Source organism: Temnothorax curvispinosus, unplaced genomic scaffold, assembly GCF_003070985.1.
Source record: "Temnothorax curvispinosus isolate PA1 unplaced genomic scaffold, ASM307098v1 QBEX01000258.1, whole genome shotgun sequence".
In the NCBI taxonomy this organism is placed as follows: Eukaryota; Metazoa; Arthropoda; class Insecta; order Hymenoptera; family Formicidae; genus Temnothorax; species Temnothorax curvispinosus.
Window position 1 is genome coordinate 269,175 of NW_020210038.1, and position 27,311 is coordinate 296,485.

The window sequence follows — 27,311 nt, forward strand, 5'->3', positions numbered from 1 at the left end:
GAGATACTTTCTTTCGAAAGAATATTTCGGAGATCGCTTGGCGTAGCAGCGTCCGGTTAGAACGTAGCCTTCTAGAGAAACGGCCACTGACCCGATCGCGCGTGTTGCAGAAGGAATCGATTCCACGACCGTGGAGGTATTCTGGACGTATATCGATCGATCTTGCTTATAGGTCTTGAGATCGCGCGGAGCGTGGAAACGGCTTTTATGGTGCCGACAACCCCGCGTAATACCGGCGTAATACCGCCGTTGTTTCGAGGGTCTACAGTTCCAACGAAAGTGCACGTCGCGACAGTTGTCAGTTATAGAATGCAAATAAAAGCGAATTTACACTAATCACATTAAGCGATTATTCATAATTATCATCGAATGCGGTTTTGGTTAGATCGGAAATAATTAATTGTCCACAAACTAATTTATACTATGATATAATTATAAATTATTTCACACAAGTTACATACTTGAATTTTTGTTTGTACTTACAAAATCTTTATGCTTGTATACTTTTAATTTCTTTTAGAAATTCTCTATGATTCTGAATATAATTATTCAAATAATAATTCAAGAAAAAGAAAGCAACATTTTAATCGTTTGTCATAAAAAACAATCATCAAGAATTACCCAATATTGTACAAATCGAGAAATCGTATACATCTAATTTTTACAATCCACTTTCTGCGACGTGCTCGACATATTCCTTTTTCTCTTTCAATACAGTTCGTCCAAGATATGGCCGGCGGAAGCGTAACACGTAAATTCGCCTTAAGTATATTCCCACTCGGGCGGGCCCCGGAGTTAATAAGCAGCCGAAGTACCGACCAAATTTGTGGCTCCTAACCGTAACGCCACGTCGCCCGCACCAGGGTCGCCCACTAATATGGCTCGCATACGCGTTCACCTACACGCCACCCACCAAGCTTCTACCATGCCAAATCCCCATGCGATACGTTTATATCTGTTGTAGCGGCGGCGGTGGCGGCAACGGCGACGACGACGACGACGACGACGGCGGCGGCGGCGGCGGCGTGCCAGCCGGTTCGCCAAGGCCGGTATATCCTCTTACGACCCTTCAAACTTCCTCAAGTAGGTACGTCTAAGTTTGCGCGGACGGTATCCCATTGGGCCGAGATATCATCCGTTATTAGGGCGTTAATCCGAAATATGCCGGCGCGCCGACACGATTGCAAATTACCTCTAAGGCTGCGCTCAACGCGACGAGGATCGCGATCATCTCGAATGTAGGTCGGAACCGTTCGATCCCGTCGCGCAATTAGGTACGCTAAAATTTAATGGGTTATCGATCGTTGGACTTTTACTTCTTCGGACCGAATGCCAGGGATAATCGGTAATTCGCGGTGTCGTTAGCGATCAAGGAGGACTGGTTCGCGCAATAACGAGTATTATACAGCTGGTATGGATATTATGCAAATATGCAGTTACAAACGCATTTTAACGTAGAGAAACATTCCTGGGATAAATCTCGCCTGCTTTCCCGTAACACCGACTACAATGATAATATTAAGGGCACAAATCTAATAGAATGAGTCCACGCGGCATACTATATCAACGTACCCATGGCGCTGAACACGCCGAGAGAGCGTGATACATGGCCGTGCGAATCGAGTCTCGGATTATCTCAGGCAGTTTCTATCGCTAATGCACACGGGTGGCCGAAGAACCTGGATCCTGGAGACCGAGCCGGCGCGATAGAGCGTAATTAGAACGATCGTGACGCGATGCGAAATGCGTGACAAAGAGCCAAGGAAGCTTTAATCATTCGCGTATATATACGATGGGAGACACGACACCATACGCGATCGCATCCGCTGATACGAGCGAGTCACATCCAGCTCGGCGTTTCCCATCTTCTTTTGTTCGCGTAACATTTCTTATCGCCAGTAATAATTTTTAAATCGAATCCAATCTCGCGATTATCAAATATCTACACAGTTCTGGAAATTAAGCGTTAAATATTTCACAGAGATATCCTTCGGGGCCTCTCGGAGTCCCTGGATTTTTCAACGTACGTTTTCTATCCGACTTTTCATCTCTGATCTAGCCGCGGGATGGCACACCGGGCACACGGCACGCCACTTGGACGAACGATTCACATGCGAGCGTATATCGTCTTCTTCCACGACGAAGTCCACGAAACGGTGGCTCGACGAGCCGTGACGGAGGCTTCCGGTCGCACGGCCTACGCACGCATCGCATCGCGCCAACATAGACGTTCAAGGGAAGATAAAGAGTAGACCGCGAGGAGGTCGCTCGGCGAGTAGGGGAATAAGCGCGGGACACACAATGAGAGGGAAACCGGAGCGGAGAGTCGGTCGCGGTCGAGCGTGACCTGTGGAATTATTCGTATCGAGTCTCCTCGGTCTGATTATAAATAAGAAAAAGAGATACAAGATACAAAGTACATATATATACCACATCGATTACCCTCTCAATTGCTGCTTGCCTGATTTTAACTTCGGCCCTATCAAGATATTTCCCATGCTTCTTCTCTCATAATGAACCAAAATTTCAGTGTAATAATAATAATTAAAAGAATGAAAAGAGAAAGAGAGAGGGGGAGAGACGGAAGGGGAGACCTCGAAAAGAGGACATAGTCAAAGTTTCTTAAACTTCCTAATAGCGGAAAATGGTGGCGACCGACAGTATTAGCTTACCAAAGCCAAGTATTAGGTAAACGTGCAAGGGCCGCAGGTGATAGTAACTCGCTCCATCTCATTCTCGTATACCGGCCTCGATTAACGTACCTGACTCATGATTAACATGCACCGTCACGGTTTCCGCGCTTTGCGTAAGAAAGCGTTTTACTCTTCACGATTATAGGGCGATTATTTCTTAACGCATTGTCTAGCCTGATGATTGTTCATATCAAGTCAACATTATTTGAAAAGTACATTTGATTAAATTGAATGGCTTCTTGAAACAGACATTTCTAAGTATTCATTTCTTTAGATCGTTATATTGATTAGCAATGTTTGAAATGAAATTTCGTCGCATATGCATATAATTGACGACGGTAACGCGATGACGCGGTAATCTGTCGATTTCCTGGTAAGGTTCACCGGGGTATCGTTAACCAAGTTTGCCTTCTCGTTCAGCAGCCCTATCTATTGGATAATTTATGATTTCCGACGTCTGGGTGTCGACGATAGTACGATGCATAATTGATACGACTTTGACTACGACATTGGGACATATCTCGAGAAACAATTCGCTTAAGATATCGAATACCTATTTGAAAATTTAAGGGACGATTAGCGATGCTATGTGACAGAATATTATCGCATTACACATAAATCAATTATCGAAAATTTATAAGTTTTATTTCATATATCATAAGTCAAATATATCTGATGTATAAAATTAACACTGTTATTTGCAAATTTTTTGACTTTTATGTGTGGAAAAGTATTTCTCTTGAAAATTATCGCAAACTATGCAATCAAAAAATATATTCTAAAGTTTTTACTTCTCTAATTCTCACGAAGAATTATTGTCCAGGTTTTCATCGCGTGATTTATTTAATTTATATTTACGATTTTCCTAAATGTATAAAGCTTTTACTCATCGCGGCTTCAATTTGTGAACCGGAAGATAAAACTTGACGATAGGGCGACGTAAGCTTAACGGTTTTCATGTGCATCACCGTGTCCATTGCACACGACGTCCGACATCGGTGTTACCGGAGTGGCGGTTGGCAGGTGCCCTAACGACCGTTTATCGTTTGATCTAACCGTGACCATGATGTAAGAATATCAGATACATGCAGGTATAACAACTCGGCAGAGAGCATTGCTTTAAAATTCAGGCGGTGCCGGAAGTTACATCATACATCGATTTAAAATTCTACATTAATGTTGCGTTGGATTACTCCCAATCCTCGGATTTTCATTTCATTTATGTTTCAATACTGTTTAAATCACTTTTCGTCATTATGCGCGTAGTATTCTCATAATAATGTTATATTGTTGTATAAATCTAAAATATAAAACGAAAATTTCCCTGTAACGCATACGAGAAGCTGTAAACAAAAATAGCAACTGTTTAATAATAAACTGAAGTACGGTGCACACGTTATTCGGTTATTATTTCAACAATATATCGCTATGTGATAGAAATACGGACTTTTATAATTATTGTTTTCAGGGCGTATATTATGAATCATAACTGTATGTCATAAAACAAAGGGAAATCTTCAGAGATCGTATTAGGTATCCAACAGTGCGTGTATAAAATAACGTGTCTATCCGAGGGTTAAAACGAACATCGCACATTTCTACCGTGACGTACAAAGCGATGCACCCCGTGCACATTTCGCGCCTCGCTGAGTCATAATGAATACCGGGCAACTGATCCATCACATCAACGCTATTCATATACTATTACGTCTTCCCTTATCTCACGTCCTTGACACACCTCCAACTGTCGCGTGACCGCAAAAAGAACGGGTTTTGCAAGGAAATACAACAATTCGCGTACACATAATACAACAAATCGTTATTGAAATTGTGAGAATAATAGAATGTTTATTCGAGTGTCGGGCGATGGAAATAATATCCATTGTTATATTTGAATCAATAAACAGGGTGTCTGGTAATTATTGGACCATCTCTCGTGGGAAAATATTATATAATAGAGAGGTTAAACTATAAATAGAAGAGTCCTTTACGGTTTTATAAGTTTCTCAATAAATAATAAAAAACAATTAATTAATACAAATTCGCGAATCAGCATGCGTTTACGCGATTCGGCGAGAAGAGATGACAACTCAGCGATTACCGTTGCTAAACGCGCGGAAGTCCAGCGTCACGTATCTTTCGTGCATAGCTAAGTGGTGTGAAAGTAAATATTACTTGAATTTAAAAGTTCGGCTAAAAATTTCTACTTAGCTCTATAACTATATGTATACTATTACAGTAAAAATATCAAAAAATGCATTATAAATTTGTAAGGTATTTAGAGAAGATTCTTAATAATTGTGTGTAAAATGTCGTTGGATCGTTTATCAATGATTCCGCCACTGCATTTAGGATGCCAAAGGAAAGTATTGTTCGATTGTTTGGTCGAAACGAAATTTTGAGATGACGTGCCTCCGATCGAACGGACGATTGCCGAGTAGGGGAGTTCGACGCTCGAATTTACAGGAACGACGCGACGCGTCGCGTCGCGACGCCGGCCTCGTATCACGGGCGCTCGTAAAAGTCGACTATTTCGGCCGTTTGATATCGTATTGAGAAGTCGTTGTCTGTACTTTCCCCATCGATACCGCCGATGGCAAGTGGATCGCAAATGTCTCGCGCGAGGAGAGACAATCACACAAAATTGTATTACGACGCATCGCGGATTTCTCGAGAAAGTATTTTATTGCAATATAAAGGCATATTATGCATCAACATTTTATATATAAGGATTTTATATTCGTAAATAATTCTCCGAGATATGCGCAAACCGTCGGTTAACACGTTTGCGAGCTATCGATTCGCCTAATGACTCAAACAGTTAAAGCGATCGGTCGCGACGTCGTTAGTTCTCTTCGGGAAATGAAACGGATGATAGGCAGGATGGTAATCTACAATAAGGGCGTGGAACTGAAGAAAATAATTACGAAAGTTGAAGAACATTTATGAACTTAAGTGCACGGCAAGTAGTTGAATGTCGTTAGCATAGCTAACAAGTACTCGGGGTAATCGATGCTGCGAGCTCTTAAGCGCGAAGTAGTGACTTCGCGGTTTCTCAAAGATGCATGAGCCGAGTTTCATGACATACTCGCGCGTACAGTGCGTGAAAAGATTTTCGATAAGCGACGCCGGTACGTCAGGCTTCAATGTCTCGCACGCAATGCACGTTGCTCGTGTACAGTGCGAATGTATGCGGGTTAAAGGGACGAAGGAAATGCCATGCTCTGTCGATGCCGATGCAAAAAAGAAGAATATATATAATTTACTTCTAACATCGTTGATGATTGATATAAAAATAATTTTTTTAAATACTTAACGATGGGTCGGTAATAAGTTACTAAATAAATCATCTGTAACTTGACCTTTTTCATTTCATTCTGCTTAATAATAATTTTACCTTAATTGCTCAATTTGAGTTGTTAAAGTTACAACTTGATACATGACTTATCTCTTCTTGACAAAGTACTACTTATTTCTTATAATTCATATATTTAGGAATTATGTTCAAGTTATCGTTAAGGCAGATATGTGATCGATCGATCTTAATGTTACGATCCGGATTACCACGGACGTATATTCGCGTCGTCACTTTAGGACATGTCGTAAAAGACACACGACGATCAAAGATGTGGTAATGGCATAAAGTATAGCAGCAGGAGGTAAGACGCGCGTGTAGCATATAGAGACACGGAAGCTGAGAAGCTTCGTTCTACGGATCAACTTTAATATCTCCGACGATATCTTCGTCCTTATCCGTCTCTCTTAGCCCGGTTGGCTCAATCTTCTTCTCTCGCATGGTGATCAGGTACGCTAGCATCGTCGAAACTTTTCCAATCGGGGCGAAAGTTTGTTCCGGTAATTAAAGCCGCATGAATACTCGATGGGGTTACCTATGTCGGTTACTTCCACCACTCCTGCTTACTTTTGAGATCCACCAGAGCGAAGAATAGTTAAAGACGAATCGTCAATTTCGTTCGTGTCCCGCTCATGACCATCTTTGTCGTCGAGAAAAGGATGGGAAGAGAGAGATCTCCGTTTCCGGCTCCGCTACGCTCGACAGGCTGGAGATCCGGCTTTTGTCACCGTCGAGGCGTCGACTATTTTATGAATCAGTAATGAGGAGTATAATTCGATGTAAATCCGCGCCACGTGTCGCTCGCTATAACAACGCCATTTACAATTTGTTTGCTAATAGCTAAATAATGTAGTTTATTTGTCATTAATATCACAATGCTAATTGAATAAAACTGAATTTATCTGTAATTGATAGAGGTTAAATTGAAAATTGATTCAGTATTTTATTAACGGAAGAGACCCCGACCCCGGGAAAAACTAATCGAAATTTTGTAAACTGAATCCATATGCGGTAATTGGATCGTGTTGTATTTCTAGTGAATAATATTCACTAGGGATACATGATAATATACTATGAAATTAATAATATTAATAGTCAGATTTGTGTATGTGTGAAAGGACGAATAAATTGCAAAGGCTCAAACGAGTCGTGTGTCCGTATCGGCAGCATCGCGATCTTATCGTACTCCAAATTCGTTCTTGCTCGTTGCTCCTTCACGATTACTTTCTCACGAATGGGATTCGTTGCGCTTCTTTCTCCCCTTTGCATCCGCGAGTTACCGCTATCGCGGCCCCGGCAAAAGCCACGTAGCTTCTCTCTCTCTCTCTCTCTCCGCTTCCGCGGCGACCGCGGCAGTTAGATTAGGCGAAACTGCTTAAACTGCTCCCTAGACATCCCTTCATTAGATTCCGCGCGGCCGTTACTGTACCACGTGCTACGAGAACCGAAACTCGCCGTTTTGCTCGCTCCTGGTCGTCGTGTGCCGCTCGGTTGCATTCCGAATCTTCGATCGGTCGTCCTCTCTCGCGTCACGCTCTTCGCTTCCCCGACTTCGCCGCGGCCCGGTCGTCCCGAAGGATACGTCCGAGGATGTACGAGCAATTTGGACGCGTGCGCTCTATTTGGCCCGAACCATCGGGAACGAATCGTTAACTCTCAGATTCACGTTATTTCTTTCTTTACGCTGTTACATCGCGAAAGTCACAAAATGTCTGCGACTGCAGAATCGCGAATGTGCTTCCTGCCGATGAATTATACAAACAAGATACATACATTAACAAATTTATTTTGTAAATAATCATTATAAATAATATCATAGAACGACATAGTGCAAAAGAGATCGAAGTAAGCTATATAAATCAGAATTTTGTATTCGCGAGAATACGATCATGCGCCATCTTAATTGTAGATAAATATAACATATCGAAAGTCAAATCGAACTTTTATATTTTTCGGGAATTTAAGAACGCACGGATAAATCTGTGAAATTTATTTTCGCATGTAGCACGAATGTCAACGAACATGTAGTGAAAATGTACGCATTGACACATTTCTATATTCACTGTGGATTGTGTATTGAGAAATTAATGGGCGCAATGTGACTTTATTTGCATATCTCTTGGTAACATTTATCATCGCGAATGACAAATATTACTATGTGTGTGTGCGTAATTAATAACTGATATAAAATTATAACATTTCAAAAACATCCTGACCTACAAACGAGACAAGATTACAGAGTGATGACACAGCTCTGGCACAATGATTTTAATCCCTCACATTTAAGTGAGCAAGAGGAGGATGAGTACCGCGCTGTCATGAATTTTCAAAAATTTTATTATAAGATAGTAAGAGATATTTAATTGTATGCACACATTAGATTCGATTTAAAACGTAAATGCATTTCGTTTTTTCTCGCTTTTGTATTTTCAAAGGCATACACGCGTTCAGCTGCTTTGTCCTTTTAGACCATAATGCACCAACTGTTATGTTATTAGCGCGTAATTTCTATCAGCAGGAATTATGAAAACGCTCTCCTCGCGCATTATCTTCATTTTCATTCACAACATTATCTCCATATTTTCGAAACTTTCGAGTCGATCCAATTCGCTATAGTCAACTACGGGGCGTTAAACACTCCATTACTGCGCTTTTTATATACAATGGATTATGTTTGCTTTTATCGGTAAACTACAATTTTTCTGCCGAATAATTCTACATTATGAAGTCGGGCCGGCATATATCGAGGCAATTTTCCCCAAATGAGGTAATTTTCTGTTCCGCGGTGACCGAAATATTAATATGACATATAAAGCAAATGTCGAGGTGCATTTGCAGTTCCATCGACTATTCTAGCAATTAATATAATTTGATACATAATGCATACGTTCTCGCTTACTTTACGCTACTGTCAAACTTTTCGTCAACGTTTTCAATCTGCATGTTCATTTACGTTTCTCTTAATTAACATACAATTATCCTTTTGTTTACGTTCACGAAACTCTAAAGTTATTTAGTTTTCAACACTAATAATGACTGCTCATATAGGTACATACATAGGTGTGTATTAAAATAAAGAAAATATTTTTTACTATTCTTTGTTTAAATAAAATCGTAACCGTAATAAACCGTAACGAACATACTTACGGTTTTACAAAATTGATATTACTTCAAGAGATTACAGCATAATAAAGTGATATAACAAATTAAATCTCTCATTCGCCTTTTACATCGCGCAATTTTAATCGCCTGTGTGAATAATCATCCGTGCTAATGACATATAACTCCATGAAATATGTAATATCGGAGATACTATACGTATATTAGCGATCGGGGATACGTTACGCATAATATTTATAATATCGTTGAAGATTTATAATATCTGCGTGTAAAAAAGAAAACGGGCAATTTGTTGTTAATGTGTTAAGTAGCTAGAACTGCTCGGTTATGGTCTGTAGATTACATCGACGTTAAAAATCCTTTCCCACCGAAAGTTTCGAATGCTTTTCGAGCACTTACCGCGATCGAGACTCTCTTCGACATCAACCGTGCCGATCCGCGGCGATCGACTCGCAGAGCGAAACGAGCGCGTCCATGTTCCGCCGTAACTACGAATCGATTCTCGTTTTTCCTGGCTTCTCGACCGGAACGAAATCGGCTCGCCATCGTGCCGTAAACGCCCCATTGCATCCAGCTGAGAAGGAACCGCAAAGAGTACGACATCTCGCCGTCCTAACATCCGTCCGGAAAAATCGGCGACAGTGGCGTAACTATAGGTCTGCATGGCCGCAAGGCACCGAGCTTCTTAAAAGCACAGTTTTTTTCTTCCTCTGTATCCTCTTCTCATAATTTGCTAAAATCTATATTACGACTAAAATTACAGACCTAATTAATGCCGATCTGACGTATCGATATAGTCGAGTAATTTTACGATAAGAATTTTTTTTCAATCTAACTGGCTATCTTTATTAATTACAATCGTCACGACGTTTCGACCATTGATTTTGGTCATTATAATCGTCACGACACTTTTTTTTTACGTCCTCAAAGATCTTGAATTCTAGGCGTTGCGACTCTTTTCTCCTTCGCTCTCATCTGAGTACGCCGTTGATCGTCGGATCTGCCGAGCTCTGGCGATGCGGAAAAAGTTCACGGCTCGTTTTGTCTGTGGTAGTTAGCTGTCCTCCGTGGCCGATGAGCAATCTTGCGGCCACGCATGGTTACGACAATATTTCTAGCTGCGGGACAATTGGCGTTCTTGTGGTACATGTAATAAGCATAACGAAACTTGTGTGGCGGACAATCATTGAACGAACATGTGCTTGATGTATGAACATGATTACGTGTGTGGTTTCGAAAATGTAAAGTTAGCTGTATATATGTATTTTTCGCGTATAATTTTTGCATAGAATATTTCGTGCGTAATCTTGTCACTGAATGTCGCGAGCTTGAGATGTTTTTTTATTGTCAATCTTGTCGCCTTATATATCACATGGTTGAAATATCCTTTTTAAAAATAGATGCTCGAAGGACACTTTGGGTTAAGTGATCCCATAAAAAGGTTTATGTCCCAATATTTCATCGAAGATGCTGTGAAAACAGCCTGACAGGTAAAATGCGCAACGGCATTTTGATATCTGTTCGAGAAATTGTTAACTTTCAAGTAGGCAGAATAGAAAGGTAATATAACAATAAAAATAATTGGTGGAGTCAGCAATGCGTTGAATATTGATTGGGCGCGAATATATTGAGACGGCGTACGGCGCATCGAAGACGAAAATAGTTAAGTAACATATTTTTGTTACATTACCGTTGCATTTTTAACGAACTTAATGCCCGTACAATTTTGTACTGCGTAAAATCTTATTCAGGTTGAGGAATATTACGCGACACTTGGTCCGCGGTTGGTTTGCTTTATTTCGAGCCGCGCAGTGCAATGTGCACTCAGGGTGGTTTAGTAGATGCAAATTTCTTGCGACGGTAGTTTTCGGTCAGCGACACAACGTTACCTAGCCTCTATACCTAAATCCGGCGTGCCGAGAACCTATCTAACTAGCTCATCAATTTCAGATACCCTCGGTCCAATGTGGCGTGCGCTAATTGCATTTGCTTCTGTGCCGATACCCGTGCCAGTCTCCATCAGATTATTGTAATTATTGTTATTACGAATATCCCTCACGCGTAATTTACGGCGAAATAGTTTGAATTACGGAGGCCCACATCAATTATGTGTTACCGCGTCGCGGCGGCAACGCTCATTGGAAATTGAAAATTTTTAGCGCAATGCAACGTCGACGTTATTTCGACATTAAATTATGTACGTCGATGTGCCGTCCGCGCGGCGGTATAGTTTATGCCCGTGCGGTCGAAACATTTCGATTAAATGATGCGGCACTTAATCGCCACGGCTATTTTTCATTCTTTAATGCTCATCTTTAAATATAAACATATAGCTTAGCGTAATGCATAGCTTTCATATGTGTTTGATATATAAATATTCCAGACCTATATTTGCCTCTTAATTTAACCATCGACTTCTTTTTTCTTTAGCCAAAATTTAACGGAATATTTGTTATTTGTAAAATTTCCTCAATTTTTAATGTTAAAACTTCAGTAATTCAATTCAATTTAAATTAAATTTTTTCATTAAATTCAAATTAAGTGAAATCATGTTATTTCTGAAAGCAAGTATTTCCATAATTAAATATTCCATAAAATAATCACCGAGGAAAAATGGAATTCAAACCATTTTAAAAAACTGAGGTTAAAAGAAATGACGTTTCGTAAATGTATGGTATGCATGCGCAGAACTTTTTCGCATTGTCGTTGTGTATTTATAAAACTAATTTTCTTTTCGTTTATACGCGAAGCCCGAAACTCTCTTAAAGCGAGAGCACGTGTCGCGGGTGAAAATGCACAACAGAGAGCTCGTTTTCGCGTCGCAATCATTTTGCAATTTGTTTGAGGCGCACGGAGTCGGAATGTTTCCTTAATTGTCAGGTACACGGTATCCCCCGACGTAATGTCTCACGTGGCAAGCCACCTGCGCGAATTTGCAGGGCCGTAAACCATCTAGCTACTATCGTCTTTGAGATGCTTTGAACCAATCTCACGGTAAGAGTATTGAATTTGCATGTTATTTGGTAGCGCGCAGTTCTGCAGTCCTTGTGAGTCACACAACCGAGAGACTTCCGTCCTTCCTGCCTGTTGAAACGGCTTTTCGGACCGGATATCCAGGGCCCGCAGGATACCAGGGGGTATACTCGCTACAATCCGACTTCTCGCTGTTCACCGACGCTGTCGCGGATGCGTTCGTCCCGCGCTCCACTCCATTCGTAAATCTCGCGCGTTCGACTCGCCTCTGTCCTACTCGCTTCGTTTGTGCCATTAACGAAACAACGAGAAGCATCGCGGTTCCGCTATATTTCCCTCGACGGCGATAGTCGTTGTGATTTAGTGTTTCTACATCTTGTGTAGAGTAACGAGAGAGAGAGAGAGAGAGAGAGAGAGGGGAAGAGACGGAGAGGGAAGCAAATGCCGCTAGACGTGTCGTTCGCTCGTTTACTTTATTTCGACGACGGACGCGTACACTCTCGCCGCGTTCAAACTCGTGAAAAGGGTAAATCTAAATCGCGGCTACCGGGATACATTCCCCGACCGGGGTAAATTGTGCTGCGCGCGAATTCCGAGCGGTTTCTAAGTGCAGCGGCAATGTTACATACAATCTAAGCCGACGATGCATTGCGTGCTCCAGTACTTTGCACCGCGCCATCGAAAGAGGTATGGCGATGCCGTTATTCGCCGAACAATAACGCAATGTAACCTTCCTCCCTCCCTACCGCCCTCTCTCTCTCTCTCTCTCTCTCTCTCTCTCTCTCTAATTGTTCACATTTTCGTAGGTCCACGAACGCTTTTTTCCGATTTAAATATAGAAAAAACTTTACTATTTTCAGACAATTTCAAATGTTAAAACACGTTTTCTGTAATTTCATAGCAATATTACACTATAATAAATCATCTTTTTTTAGTAAAACTGAATAAAAATACACCTCGATACACATAATCGATCTCGTTTTATGCACCTCGCATTTTCTCCTTTGCTTCAATATTTTTTATTTGACGTCAAAATATATTCAGAATAACTTTTTTTTTTTATTAAGCACTGTGTTTGTTCTTTTACACATTTATTACTTTTCATGATGCAGAATAATCTTTAAAGGTAGAATTTTTTTTTTCGTATATAAACTGTACTTTGTTAAGGGACAAGCTGCTAAAGGCAAGTGAAATCTTAAAACGGTACTTTTTCACGTCTGTTTGAATTCAATCTTTGACTACTTCTAAACTATTCAAGGGATGTGTCAATAATCGCCGTATTGATAACACGCGTGTTCTATCAAATCAAAAGTTAAAAATACATCCTAATCCACCCCGTATATATGTATATATATATGTATACATATCTCCATCTATTCTGATTTATAAAACTCTAAGACACGACATTCCGGTTGATAATCCTCTTTGTTCGGATTTCTTCTCTCGCTCGTTGACGTTATTCTATATGACCGAGCTTAACACATATTACGAAAGACTTATTCCGACTTTTGAAGTCCCCTAAATCGGCTTTAGGAGAGAACTCGCTCCGTCTCTCGGGTGTTCAATTATCGTCCAACGAATTCCAAGTTGCAGCTCGGTAGTGAAATTTTTAATAAATGTCACCTGTGAAACGGTATGAATAAGGAAACCCGTGAAATCTTCGTCCGTAAACCGGTATAAAACCGTCCAAGGTTTACCAAGCGCACCCATACGTGGAACGCGCGCGCGTCGACAAACCGGTTTCCCCGTACGATCGCCTATGGCTCTACGGATGTGTGACAGGAGTCAACGTCTCCGGGATGTCCCCTGCGCCGTAATCTTCACCGTCGCACAAGAGCAGCGCGGCTTCTCGCTACAGTGAATCTTCGGAAGGAGTGGCTATATGCAATAAAGAAAGCGCGCGGCACGCCCAATTCGCCTTTTATACACGAGGGCTTCCTTAATGCCCTCCCGGAGTTCTTCATCGCGAGAAATACGCGTCGCGTATAAGCGGCCGGATTACCAGCGAGACCCGGAGAGCTTCGCGTTTTGAATAGGCAAATAGGTTTACTAAATTCCGCGGGATTAAGCGGACACGAGTAAATGAAGCGAGAAGCTAAGTAAGGAAGCTACGTACACACGATTGTGTATGCTGCTAGATACGCGACCGCTGAATCCGCTTCATTAATTTACGCTACATAACAATTAAACTTGCATAACTTTGTGGTATGTAAATTGCGCGTGTATGTAACACAATTTTCGTCCAATTAATTGCCAGTAAACAGACAGATTTCTCTCGTGCGTTAACGGCCAATGTTGTTATCAATGATAAGAAATTTACAACGCTCGATACCAATCGAATAATATTGAGTTCTCTTCAAGAGTATATTGACTTAGATGGGACGTTATTTTATTCTCGAATAAAATGTTTCGGCCGGTGCAAAAGGGATTCCGTTTCCTTCGATCGAACAGAGAGTGACGGGACTTCCTATAAGGGATGTCAATTTACACCTATCTTCATAAATTTTTATCATCTCGGGCGCGCGATTCCGCGTGGTCGTCGTGACGTAAAAGCAACGGCGTCTAAAAACGTAAAAAGAGATAGCTGATCTACGTAGCGCGCAATCGTCGAAAACTTTATCATGATTCTCGACAAAGGTAGCAATGCGAAGGCAGGGAGATCAAAGAAATGATATCTAGCTCGCTCACGCTTTTTTTACATATACTTGGCAGTGGCGTAGTAGGATGCACTATCATCTGCAATGCGCCTTATTCGTACATATACGCGAAATGCTCGTTCCATTAACGTCACGACGGTGTACAAAGAGAGTCTCGAACACGTGACAATACGCGATGCTCACTTTTCCGCGCGATACAAAATATTTTGACACGGTGTCGGGTATAAAGTGTTATTCGACGCGTTCCATTTCCGCCAAAACTTTTACGCCGAGAATACACGCGTCTCCATTAAAGTTATAAATGATTGAGTAAAACACATTAGCTTATTGCGTGCTATCCTTCCTAGATTAAAATAATCGAATAATGCAACGAAACGTTTCCGATTTCTTCCGTCGGAGTGAACTGGGAATCGGGAATTTATTTGGAGCACGTGAAAAGTGAGGTCGTCGATGAATAAGATATGATATTAGGGAGAATTACTGTATTTTTATTATTACGCCACGATTTTTTTATATTTATGCACATTGTAAAATTGTGCCATTCCTATAGATTTACGTTTCAACTTAGTTCCCCTCGATTACGTCTTTTTATTATGTCCACGTCGCTTCTCTATCAACCTCTCTCACGATATATCATCCTTTGTCAAGCTGTCATCCATGTATTGCTTTCTATGAGGACCCACCGTCTCGCCAATACTCCAATTCAATATCGTTACGTTCTCGCCAACTTGACAATTTCTCTGTCCTACATTTTTCAATTATTCGGTACACTCGCGAAATAGAGATATACACTTAATTCGCTGAAATCACAATTCCGCGCTCGGTACAATGGAGGCCCGCGAGACAAGAAGATTTACCGGCAACATTCAACATGTGAGTTATGTCATTAATTAAATCTACATTTGAAAATGCAATAGGAGATCGCATATCTCGCTCTCTTTGCATGCCCTAAAAATGGGCTATTCATCGCTCGCGAGTCAGAAATTGCCCAGTTTATCGGACGTTTTTCCCCCCCGGCGCAATTCTTTCTATTTTCGAGTTCCTTCGTAACGTGTCTCACGAAGGTTTTCGAGGAGCGCTCATGGTTTTTACATATACATACATCTCTAAGATGCCGTACATATAGAACGAATTCACTTACCGACGCACCATATTCTCCTCCTATTTCCTTACTCTCGATCGAGATGTGCCGAACAGGATTTGATATTTTTCCGAAAAGGATTTTTTTGTCATTCATAATACATACATGTTACGTACATGGGATTGAACAGCCAGGCATAAATATGTATTCGCTTAAGTCACTTTAGCAAAAAAATCCGAGCATATACTAAAACTCCATCAAAGATGAAAGAACGTTACTATCTCTTCGTTGAAACGCGGAAGGAAGAGAAAGAAAAAGGAAAAGAAAGAAAAAAAAAGAAAGCTAACCGTAAGTCGCGCAAGTTCTTTGGCACTTGGACATTTTGGAATAGGTCGCGCTTTAATCCTTCAGGAGAATTAAATCTGGAATTTTAAGAATTCACGCGAATTCCGGCTCAGTAATCCCGGCAACTGCAGGTCGCTTCTCTATCCACCGCTGTCCTCTTCGTTCCCCTCCGGTGTGTTCCCCCTCTCCATCCCTGCAGGCCCACGATGATGCGGCAGTCCAGGCGCATCCTGGACAGGAAATTAAAAAGGACCACCCGCGGATGTTGGTTGCAATCTCACGAAATTCCGAGGCGAAAGCGATGATGCGAGACGAGACTCACACTTTGCGGTGCTGCAGCGTGCTGCAGCTGCATCGAGAGAAGCTTCATCTCTCTCTCTCGTATATCGATATATCGATTCGAATATGTTGGATGAGAGTGGTTATTGCCGAGGGAAGTTTTGCTTTTCTTTACGTCGCGCGAGCACACACGTCTCATTTTTCTTTTTCTCGCGATGTGTTCAAGATGTGATTGGCTGTTTAACAGTACATCCTGTGATTCTATACCTTTTCGTTTTATTATCCGTACCCGTTATCCGTGTTTCCACATTTGTACGAATAAATAGCATTTTCGCTTTTTTGTCGTAGCGTTGTCTAAACTGAGAGAAATTATACCGGTTTTACTTCCTGTCTCGAGCCTTCCTGAGTCTCTGTAACTCATATATAAGTACAAAGCCATCAATTTATGGATCTGCAGGTGCATCTGTCTTTTATCTATTACATATCTCTATATCTCTTTTTTTTTCTTTTGACCGCGCTTCCTCGCGGGCATTATAAAGAGATATACGCGCGCAAACGTATATAACGTTATTATAGAATTTTCTGTTTTATAAGAATGGGGGAAGAAATTAAGAAATGCTGAGAGGAAGGAGCTCGATGATGCGGAAGATCCGTCGTTAACGAACCAGAGGGTACTAATTAAGGAACGTTGAACCTTCAATCGAAAGCTTCCGTGATTTTCAATATAAAAAGAATAACGTATATGAACAATATGTACGTTTATTGTTAAGGATTTATTATAAATCATTCGTAATGCAAAATCTTGTCATAATGTATTAATACATTCTTACACACTGCTTTAACGCTGCGCGTTAATCGTCTTCGTTGTTTTACCACTCGGTTCGCGCGCGAATATCGAGTGCAGGCGCGTTAATGCGCGGTTTTGCGAATCGTTGGGCACATACTTACGATTCTTTTTCGCCGCGGACCCAGCAGAGCACACAACAGACGTTCTCTTCTTCCCCTTTTACGGCCACCGATCGCTGCATCTGCCGTGCAGATATCGCCGAGATGGGGCGGGACCCGGCTGTTATTTCCAAGTCTTTTTGCGTAGGCGCTTTGCACGGTACCTATACCATTATCCCTATGTCTTTGTCCGACCGGTTTTCGCAACAGCCTTCCGTCCTTGTTCCCCGAGCATCTCTTGCAAAAAGATGCTCGCACACATGTCCCCTTATGATCATCTCCGGATTTCGCTTGCCGAATCGGCAGACAAATTCAGCCAGTATACGCATAAAACGCGCGAATATACCGTTTGGTTTATCGAGTTTATACTTCGAATTTTTTAAAAATATAGTAGTATCTTATATATTTTTGAAAAGAGAAATCGAAGAAATGAGAAAGCGATAAGAGCTGGTCCCTCAGAGGTTACCCGATGATTAGCTCGGTCGATCAAGCTATCTGTAGTTTATTCTCTATATAAAAATTTACTAACACCGGAAAGAAAAATGTTTCATCATCTATAATCGCGAAAGAATATCTACAGGCCCGCGGGGCGAGGAAGCCGTTTGTTCAAGCCCGCGAATTTTCCGAGGCACGAACGGTCGCGAGAAAAGTTGCGCGTCAGAAGAAATAAATTCACTTTTCCAATAATATCGACGTCCTCGAGCACGAATCGCGTAATTCAACGCTCGCCGCTGCATCGACGTTAGTTCATTAACTTGTTACGTAGTTGCATGGCGGACGTTCGATATCCGCGTTATCGATTTTCAGTCGACTTCGATGGCCGAACGACGCGACGTGGAGTATCTTCGCGGATACAAGCTAATACTCTTCCGTCCAATACCTTCTCTCTCCCTCACTCACTCCTTTTTCCTCTTTCTCCCTCTTTCTCGGGCTGAAAGACGCATATATGCTCTTTTCCAACGATCTCATCGATCGTGCGACCTACTCATCGCGCGCGCACACGTGTCGCAGGTGCCGTTTTACAGGTGCCCGTGTCCGTATCTAGGCGTCCAACTAGGCGACTCGTGAATTTATCACGACGTTTTCTTCCGTGGTTTTCTCTATATGCTGACGGTAATACGACACCGTGCGCATCGCGAGTAAAACCGTGGGATGTCATCAAATAACTCAATTATTATCGAGCAAACTTATTATACTGACTTTTGTGAGCCATAATTTTTTTACTCTTTTGTCCTAGTTTTCTAATAAAAGTTATGTTTCTCATTCCACGTAATATCTTTTTTTCATAAAAAATTTAATTGGTTAAATTTTTGTCTGAAAAACAAGTGATTTATATAGATCCTATTATTTATAATAATTCTCATAATTATTTACGCTTTGATGAAATCTCGTAGTTTTTTTCGGAAATGACTTTCTCTGATAATATATGCAGACTATATACTCTAAAGATATCACAATTTCTTTTAACTTTGGGTATTCTTATTCAAGTCGATCAATCTCTTTATAACCTACAGAAGATTTATTACGCGCCGCTCTTATCGCGATTTTTCACGTCCCATCACTAAACATCCAGATAACTAAATGCCGACCAAGTTTTCGCGAAGGCAAAGATCCATTTCAAATTAACTCTCGCTCGGTCTCGGCGTAAACCTTGGTTAATCAGAGAAATTATTCCTTCTACGATGCTCGAGTTGCAAAACTACTCTAAATGAGAGGAGAATGCGAATTGCCCCGCGACACTCCGTGTATACGTCGAGAGATCCCAAGTCTCGTGCTACAAATTTTCGAGGGTGCACGGGGAAGCGGAGCTCACTTGAAATTGTATTCCCGCGAACGTGACGGACCGGAAGAACGACGGCGCGGCGCGCGTGCGACACGAGGAAGCCGAGCGAAGATCAGTTCGGTCCCCCGGGAGTGCCGTCTCTTCGTGACCGACGCGTAGAGACACGGTAAACGGCACGAAAGCGAGGCGTGCCCGTGTTCGTCGCCAACCTTGCCTCGCGTGCCAAGTCGAGTACAACGAGGAGGGCGGAAGTGGCGACGACGATCGTCGTCGTCGTCGTCGTCGTCGTCGTCGTCGAGAATTTTCCTGGTCCCATCGCGACGGCGACGATATTTCAGGGAAGAGCGGACGAACCGGTCGATTTTATGCTCGTCGACGACGGTACCTGGGTCTCTTAACGCGTCGGGGCGCTTCCCATGTCGCGTCGACGATCATTAATATACCCACCAACCGCCTGAGGGTCGTTCTCAGCGGTGTGGCGCGGTAGCGACGTGAAATACTGCGACGCGTTCCGTCCCGACGCTTCGCTGCCGTTTCACGTGCCGTCGCGCCGTCCGGCACGAGTCGTTTTCACGTTAACGCGCCGCTATTTCGTGGCTATCAGCTGGTTCCGTTGCTCGCGCGATTCGCCGCGATAATTACGTCCGAAACCGGCTTCCCGTTGGCGCGAGGAAAGATCGATCGACACGGCGTGGTGCGACGCTATGAATAAAACCGTACGGTAATTCAAAGATGATCGAAAAGTGAGATTCCAAAGTTGGTTATATAGATTCTATTAACTTTTAAATATATCGTGTAGTTCATGAGAGATAGAATTTCACTACGATTATATTATGGCAATAACGTTTCTTAATCAAATTTTACTTATTCGCGAGTGACATAGTTTTATATGTGCAGGTATTAACAATTTATATGTAAAAATATTAGATATTCGTTTAAAAATGTGACATATTTTGCTAAGAGTTTAATAGAAATCTATCAAATTTAAATGATTTGCTTTTTACATAATATATTAGTTTTCATTAATCTTTTATCACTAATAAATATGCTCTCTAAATCTGAATCAGTGAAAAGTCACTATGGAGTGGCTATTTTAGACTGACAGCATCAGTGATTATTTACTAATATCAGTATGCCACTTCAGTGACTTTTTTACTGATTCAGATTTAGAGAGAGAGAGAGAGAGAGAGAGAGAGAGAGAGAGAGAGAGAGAGAGAAAGAGAGAGAGAGAGAGAGAGAGAGAGAGAGAGTGTATATATAATATATATATATATATATATATATATATACACATATATACACACACACATACACACACACATGCATACAATTAATCATCCCGTAGAAGTCCTCGCTGAATAAATTTAATAATTAAACGTTGTCCCAGTTTATAACTTATTAAAAATGTTTATAATTCAATACAGATATTTTTCCAAAATTTGAATTTTAATTTAATTCCAGAAATCTGTAACGATCGAATTAATTTTCACTTTCCACATAAAGTTATCATATCTTTATAATATTGTCATAATATTGTGTTTCTCGTATAATCTGTGTACAATCATTTTATATACGTCACCTAACAAAGTTTGTTATTCATTACTAAATCTGGAATTCCTATTCTGATCACTCATAACTCGAATCATTGATGCGTATAAGCACACGGGTTTCAGAACACCCAGTATGGCCGACGACGTCGTCGTCGGCATCGCGAAACTCGATCGGAGAGCGTATAGGGGAGCACGTAGACGGCGTATCCGCGCGTTGCCGGAGGCGGTAGAATCGTCTGGCATTGTGCTTGCAAATCAAGCAGGCCGAATTTACATGAGATTTATGGCATTCCGTTTGCTCGTGCCCTCGGTCCCTCCTGTCCCTAGCGCGTGCCCCTCTCTGTCTCCGCCGATATCCCCGACGTAATGCACCCGACTCGATCGTTACGTCCGTACGTGTCCCGGTCTAGGATCTACGCCGATCCTACGCGTTTGCTTACGATCGGAATTCCGTGACACCCCGCAACAGCCGAAAAAACTGTATTAATCCCAGTCCCTTTGATGGGAAAATATCCTGCAATTGTTTCAGAGTTGCAAAGTTTAAGTTGTTTAAGCGTATGTCGATAGGGACATTTTGCATCTCCGCCACATCAGTCAGAATTAATATACTCTTCCGGCTATTATTATCTTCCTATTATAATGCCTGCCTACGTATTACTACCTTCCCGTTATAATGCCTATCTGTCTATCATAACGCTCAAGCGCATGTTGAAACTTTAAACATAATCGAGAAGTGCAACCTATTTATATAATAGACTTGCTCATAATAGATTTCTCAATAAAAATCGATCGTGTTGTTAAATTAACACCTTCTCTGACTAATTTTACAACAAGAGCATCCATAAATAAATATGTAGCACGCTATATGTAGCACGCGTTTGTTTTCACTTCATGGTCGCTCATTAAAATTGGTAAGCAATTCTTTCTTTCTTATTATTCTTATCGCTTCTTTCTTGGACCTCGAATTTCAGAGTAACATCAGCTAACGCGAAGAATGTGATTACGTCGTGGAAAATAAGCCGACGTGCGGAGCTTCCGCAGTTCCGCAAAAGCTCTCGCCGCTAGATGCATGCTTTCCTTTCTCCGTTATTTTCGTTGCTATGTACATTTTTAAAAGCTTAAAAAAATATCACGGCGAAGTGACCGAGCAGCCGGTATTCAAGTGATGTTCTTTTCGAGCCGAGATTGCACGGCAATTTGCCGAAATTGAAAGCAACGGCATTACACGCTCGATTACGGCACCTCGCTCGCTGTTAAAGTAAATGACAACGGAAGATAGTGCTATTTGTTCTCACTTCGCGTTGTGTAAAGAGTTCTTCAAGCAGACGCCGTGATGGACCCTCGTTGAAACGTTCCCGTGAGATATTATCATAATTAGCTCGTTTTCAACCGTGAGTATATGCTCATTAGACGTATGCTCTTGCCAATTATCTCAACGGTCTTTGTAATCATCGAGGGTATACGCAACGATGATCAAGTGTCGCGCTACTGTTCTCTGATCGAAATCTTTCCATGAGATCAGCATCGTGGCTCATTGTCTATTATGTACTCGTACTAACTGACCGTAATAATCAGTTGCTACGAATCCCGTAATCATTGAAAATGTACGATTACCTCGTATCGCGACTTTTCAACTCTTTCGGGCAATTTAACGTGGTGTCCAACTTGGCGCGACACCTCGATGTCCTGTTCGCGCTGGATGTCCGATCGGCGAACAAGTTTCTCGTTCAACCGAGCCACCTTCGACCGACCAATTAACGTCGAAGCCGCTGCTAGGTATTTAAGTCCTCGAACCGGACTTCGCGTGACCGGAAGGACAAGTGACCGAGGTCGAATGGCATCGTGCGCCTGCCGACTCCCAGTTTTACGATCGCCGCGGTCGACAAACTCTGCCTCTATGATTATTCTCCTCTCTTCTCGCATCGTTATCATTCATTTATCTAAGAAATTAGCCAGAGATGTATATAGGACACATTAAAAATTTTTTAATTGTAAGTTGTAAATGAGAAAAGAAAATTTATTGTTTTTTTTTTAATTCTCGTTTTTCAAAATTTTAAATTTTGTATTTAGTTAGTCGCAAATCTGATTTTTTTTCGCCGTCAAGCGATAATAAAATGATATACTCTCGATGCTCAAAGATCGTTAAAAATTCAAAGCGGACCTAAGCATACAACCGGAAAGTGTCCCCTGATTTATGAAGAAGACAGAATCTCATTATCTAGTGTTATCACTGGCAACACCGCGAAAGAAGGAGAAGACGACGCGACGGCTCGTTTGGTTCGCGTCTTCTTCTCTCGTGTCTTCATATTATATCTGCACGTTGCGGACGTTGCTACGGGGAGAGAACGTCGTCTTGACGAACGTACGTCGGTGTACGTGACTCTAACGTTGTCGGCTTTATCTCAGGATAAGCCAACGTTCGCACCGTGAGACCGCGTATAAAAAATCATTGCACCGATGTGACGAGCCGGTGCTTCAGTCTTCATCTCTCGAGTTTCTGAGGTCGAGAAAATATAGTATAGGCAGCGCGTTAAAAAAAAAAAAAACATTGCTGCCAACACGAAGAAGTATGGCAGTCTGATTATTGATGGCTACTTAATCTTATAGCTAAATAGAATTGTAAAAATTAAATTATCGAAAATTACAGAATGAAAAAGGTAGAATAATACACGCGTAATTTTTTGTAAAATTTTTATAAAAAATAAGGCATATATATACGCCAGAGTTTCTATTAAAATATGTAACAAGGTTTGATAAAAATAATTCTAAAATTAAACAATATAGAGTGAGATTGAGAGAAAGTTGAATAATAACATTTTGCATTCAATTCTAATTCATGTGTAATGTGACATGAACAATTGCGACCTATTTTTTGCCATAATTTAAAATTTTTCTTTTACGCTAAAATTTATTGCGAATGTTCTAAATTACGCAGAACATAAAAGTGTAATGCCTCACGTTAAAAAACGACCACTTGATGTCCTATTCATGAATCCGAATATGTTGAAATAATTGTGGTATAAAATAATCGTATAATTGTACATATTGTATTGAAAAGTAATAACGTAGAAACGTTTGCTTTTGTCGAAAAGCGTTTGTTTCTGGCTTTTTGTTAAAATATGAATTTGTTCTCGGATATTTGCTAAAATAAATGTTAATATCACACTATATACAAAAAACTAGAAGTCTTTTATAGCAATTAATACGTAACATGGAAAACGTTAATAACGTATTGAAAATATCATCTATATGCTCTACTTAATTCAGATTTGTCAAATATATACTATCGAAATATCTAAAAATAGAAATGTAGTTACTTGCAAAATATAACAGTTACAAATCCGCGTAACATGTAATATTTCTGATTACATATAAATGAATAAAAATACAACGGCATATATAAATACTTCTTTTATTATTAAATAAGATACAGATTTGTATAATTAATGTGTATTGCATTTAAACATAAAATTTAGAGCATGTGTTATTTATGGAAAGAGAGAATTATAACAATCTCTGTGTTGATTCATCAAATATTTGAATTGTAATGCAATTTAATATTTCATAATTCTGCGAAACTATTTACATTCACATTTTCATTATTCAAAGCTTTAACACTTCGAAACACGAGGGATTAAGTAAACGACACAAAAGCCAAAATTATAAGTGCACTTACCGCTGCATATCTCATTCAAGTTCAATGACATTTTATATAAGATCGTCTCGCAAACGTGGCGGATCGATATTAACGGCGACAAAATAATACAAATCTCCCATTAACCAATAACATGGCATTGCCGGTGTAGTTTACACCGTATACAAAGCCATTATAAACATTATTTGGATTGTTTGAGAGTCAACAGGTTATAATGGCATTGTTCGTGCAGGGTATCTTTGCCGCGCGCATATTGGCCTTTATGCCAACTGGGACTGAATTATCAACGCGTAGCCATGCAGAAATTTATACAGTATACGTATAGAAAGCATTATATCACCGAGAGGGAAAGATCGTATGATGAGAACGTTTGCATTATATGTGACAAAAATAATTGCGCTTGAAGAAATCAAATGTGAAATTTATTATGTAACCATAAATTAATCGAAAGGTGTAATTTTTAATTCTTTTTAATCGAAGTCTTGTAAGGAAAGGTCAGTTTTAAATGTCGCGAAGTCGTTTGTGCAAACGGAGCGTAACAGGATATTTAGTGTATTTCCGCAGTTATAAATAACGCGTATTATCAAATGACAGAAAACAATAATAAGCTATTCGAATAATCAACCGTTTAACGAAATAGCGGTATAACACATTTTCTCTGTTTTAAGGAGAGAGAAATAAATTTTTTAGAATTTATCTATAGGGCAAAATTCAATTATCTCATTGCAGTATTCTCTACTCGGTCCTATAAGGAAGTTAAGTCGCGTCGAAATAATTGTGCACGAAAACTGGTATATTCCAAAATTGTATTTTTACCGGCTCGCGCTGCTATTCCACGCGGTGGCTCAATTATCGTAATTTCGCCTTAAAGCGTGGTGTGCACGGGAGCATCTCGTGAATTTGCGCAAATCTATAAAAACGATATGGTGCGCTCGCGGCTAGTTCGGGTGCAGCGGGGTGCAGAAATTGGACGGTGAGGAAGAGGGGGCGGAGAAAGAGTGAAAGAGAAAGAGAAAGAAGAAAGTTTGAATAAGAGAAAATAGAGTTGGGTCCCAGCCAGGCCCGTGGGTATATAGCCGACGATTACGACGTAGATTACGGCCGAGAGGATTCTTAGGTAACTTCCGCCCTAACGTTACCCTACTCGAGCAGAGCAATACTCTCAATCCCGGATTTTCTCGATTACCCAAAGCCGAATTTCATCTCACGGCGTTGTCCGCGCTTGCACGTCATGCGATAGGATCTTCGCAAAGCGATTTCACTCGTGTACATCTTATCCCGTGAAACGAGCGACCGTAATTTCTCAGCGAATATGCAACGCTCGAGAAATCGAGGAGTCGTGGGATCATCCGTCGCTGTGAAAATCTTAGATCTGTCGCGAGGTTTCCCCAGATCTTTTTGCACTTGTCAATTTTTTTGTAAAAACATTTCTCTGTCATCTCACTTCGAGCTTCCTATAAAAAAAAGTACATATTCTGATCTTGACGTATAGATTAAAATAAATTTTTTGTTAATTTTATGAAAACTATTGTTTATTAAAAAAATGTAAGATGATTGTCTAACCGATGACACATTCAATCCTTCAAGCTCTTTTTCCAAGTCAATCGACCTTGCATCAGAAAGTCGATGCCAAGCCCGTTCGGAATTTTTGATCTACTTTACTCGTGTCTCGAGATAGAGTGCATCGCGAGCAATCGTCTTCACATTGGCGAGATTGGCTGCATTTTAAAGTCTCCGCAAGAAGCGACTCGCCCACCGCGTTGGGCCAGCCAGCCAGCCAGCCAGCCAGACAGCATTCGTCTCCGTTTTTCGTATTTTTCCTTCCGTTTCTTTGTCCATGCGGCTTAACGACACCGTTTGCAGGATAAACCCCGGCAAGCTAGTTCGTTTAAGACTAAAAAGCCCCTTCTTCGCGTACTAATTACCGTGAACCGTCCGGCTTGGTCTCTCCCATCCCTTCCCTCGCATCGCTCCCTCCTCTCCGGACAGTAAAATAAGAACACGGACTCCGCCCTTTGTAACGCTCGTTTGGACGAAATTCCGGGCTTTTCCGCGTGCACCGTGAGCATACCTATTTCGTATGACCGCATTACAATGGGCTCAGGAATGAACAACGCGGAAAATAGCGGGAAATTCTGATTGGCCGATGAAAAAAGTAAAATTCAGTGATCACGTTGATTCCGCGAGCTGATTACATTTTCACGAATATTTCAATGGCTAGCATCGAAACGTATCTGGAAACGGATATTCCCGACCTCTCGCGAACAGGATAGTCGGCATTACCGACTCGTCTCTGTGATTTCGAAATAATTTTCGGTCTCGCCCTACGCGAACAATATGTAACAAAGAGAATTGTCCGCCATCCTCGAAGCCTCGAAGTCATTTTGTAATCGGTCTTGTCCTCCGTAAAAGTTTCGGCTAGCGTGTTTGCCGATTCGTAAGAAATGAGCTTACTAAAAGGTATATCCACGACTGTCCCGCAATCCTTATGCGAACTGCGAACGGCGAAAGGAAATCTCGCGAAATGCACCGGCACACGGTGCTCGATTCGCTGGTGCCGTATTCGCCTCGCGATTGCGCTCGGTATCGCTAAAGCGATTACGCTTACGCTTAATAAAACAACAGTCGGATGCATTTAACGAGAGACGCTCTGCTACTGGCGCGGTAATTTCCACGTAGCCTCTCCACCCTTCGTCTCAATCCCGCTATTCCTGCTACTACCCGCAGTACACTTGAAGGCGGATTTACACGGTTCATTTTTGATGATCATCCCAACTGAATCGTTTGAAGTAAATAAAAAATACGAACGACGAAATGTCACGGTGGATTAATAAGGAAACCATCTTACTGTCATAAGTCAACATCGCAAAATTTT

General features: G+C 41.2%; 1 protein-coding gene across 1 annotated transcript in view; it reads left to right on the forward strand.

The window, feature by feature from the left end:
• The first annotated feature begins 1,023 nt into the window (after positions 1-1,023).
• The window catches only part of LOC112451656 (hemicentin-1), a 132,601-nt gene continuing 106,313 nt past the window's right edge, over positions 1,024-27,311 (forward strand). Inside the window, exon 1 of the mRNA XM_025011436.1 lies at positions 1,024-1,087. The gene's annotated coding sequence lies outside the window, so the exon portion shown is untranslated. The remainder of the gene's footprint in view (positions 1,088-27,311) is intronic.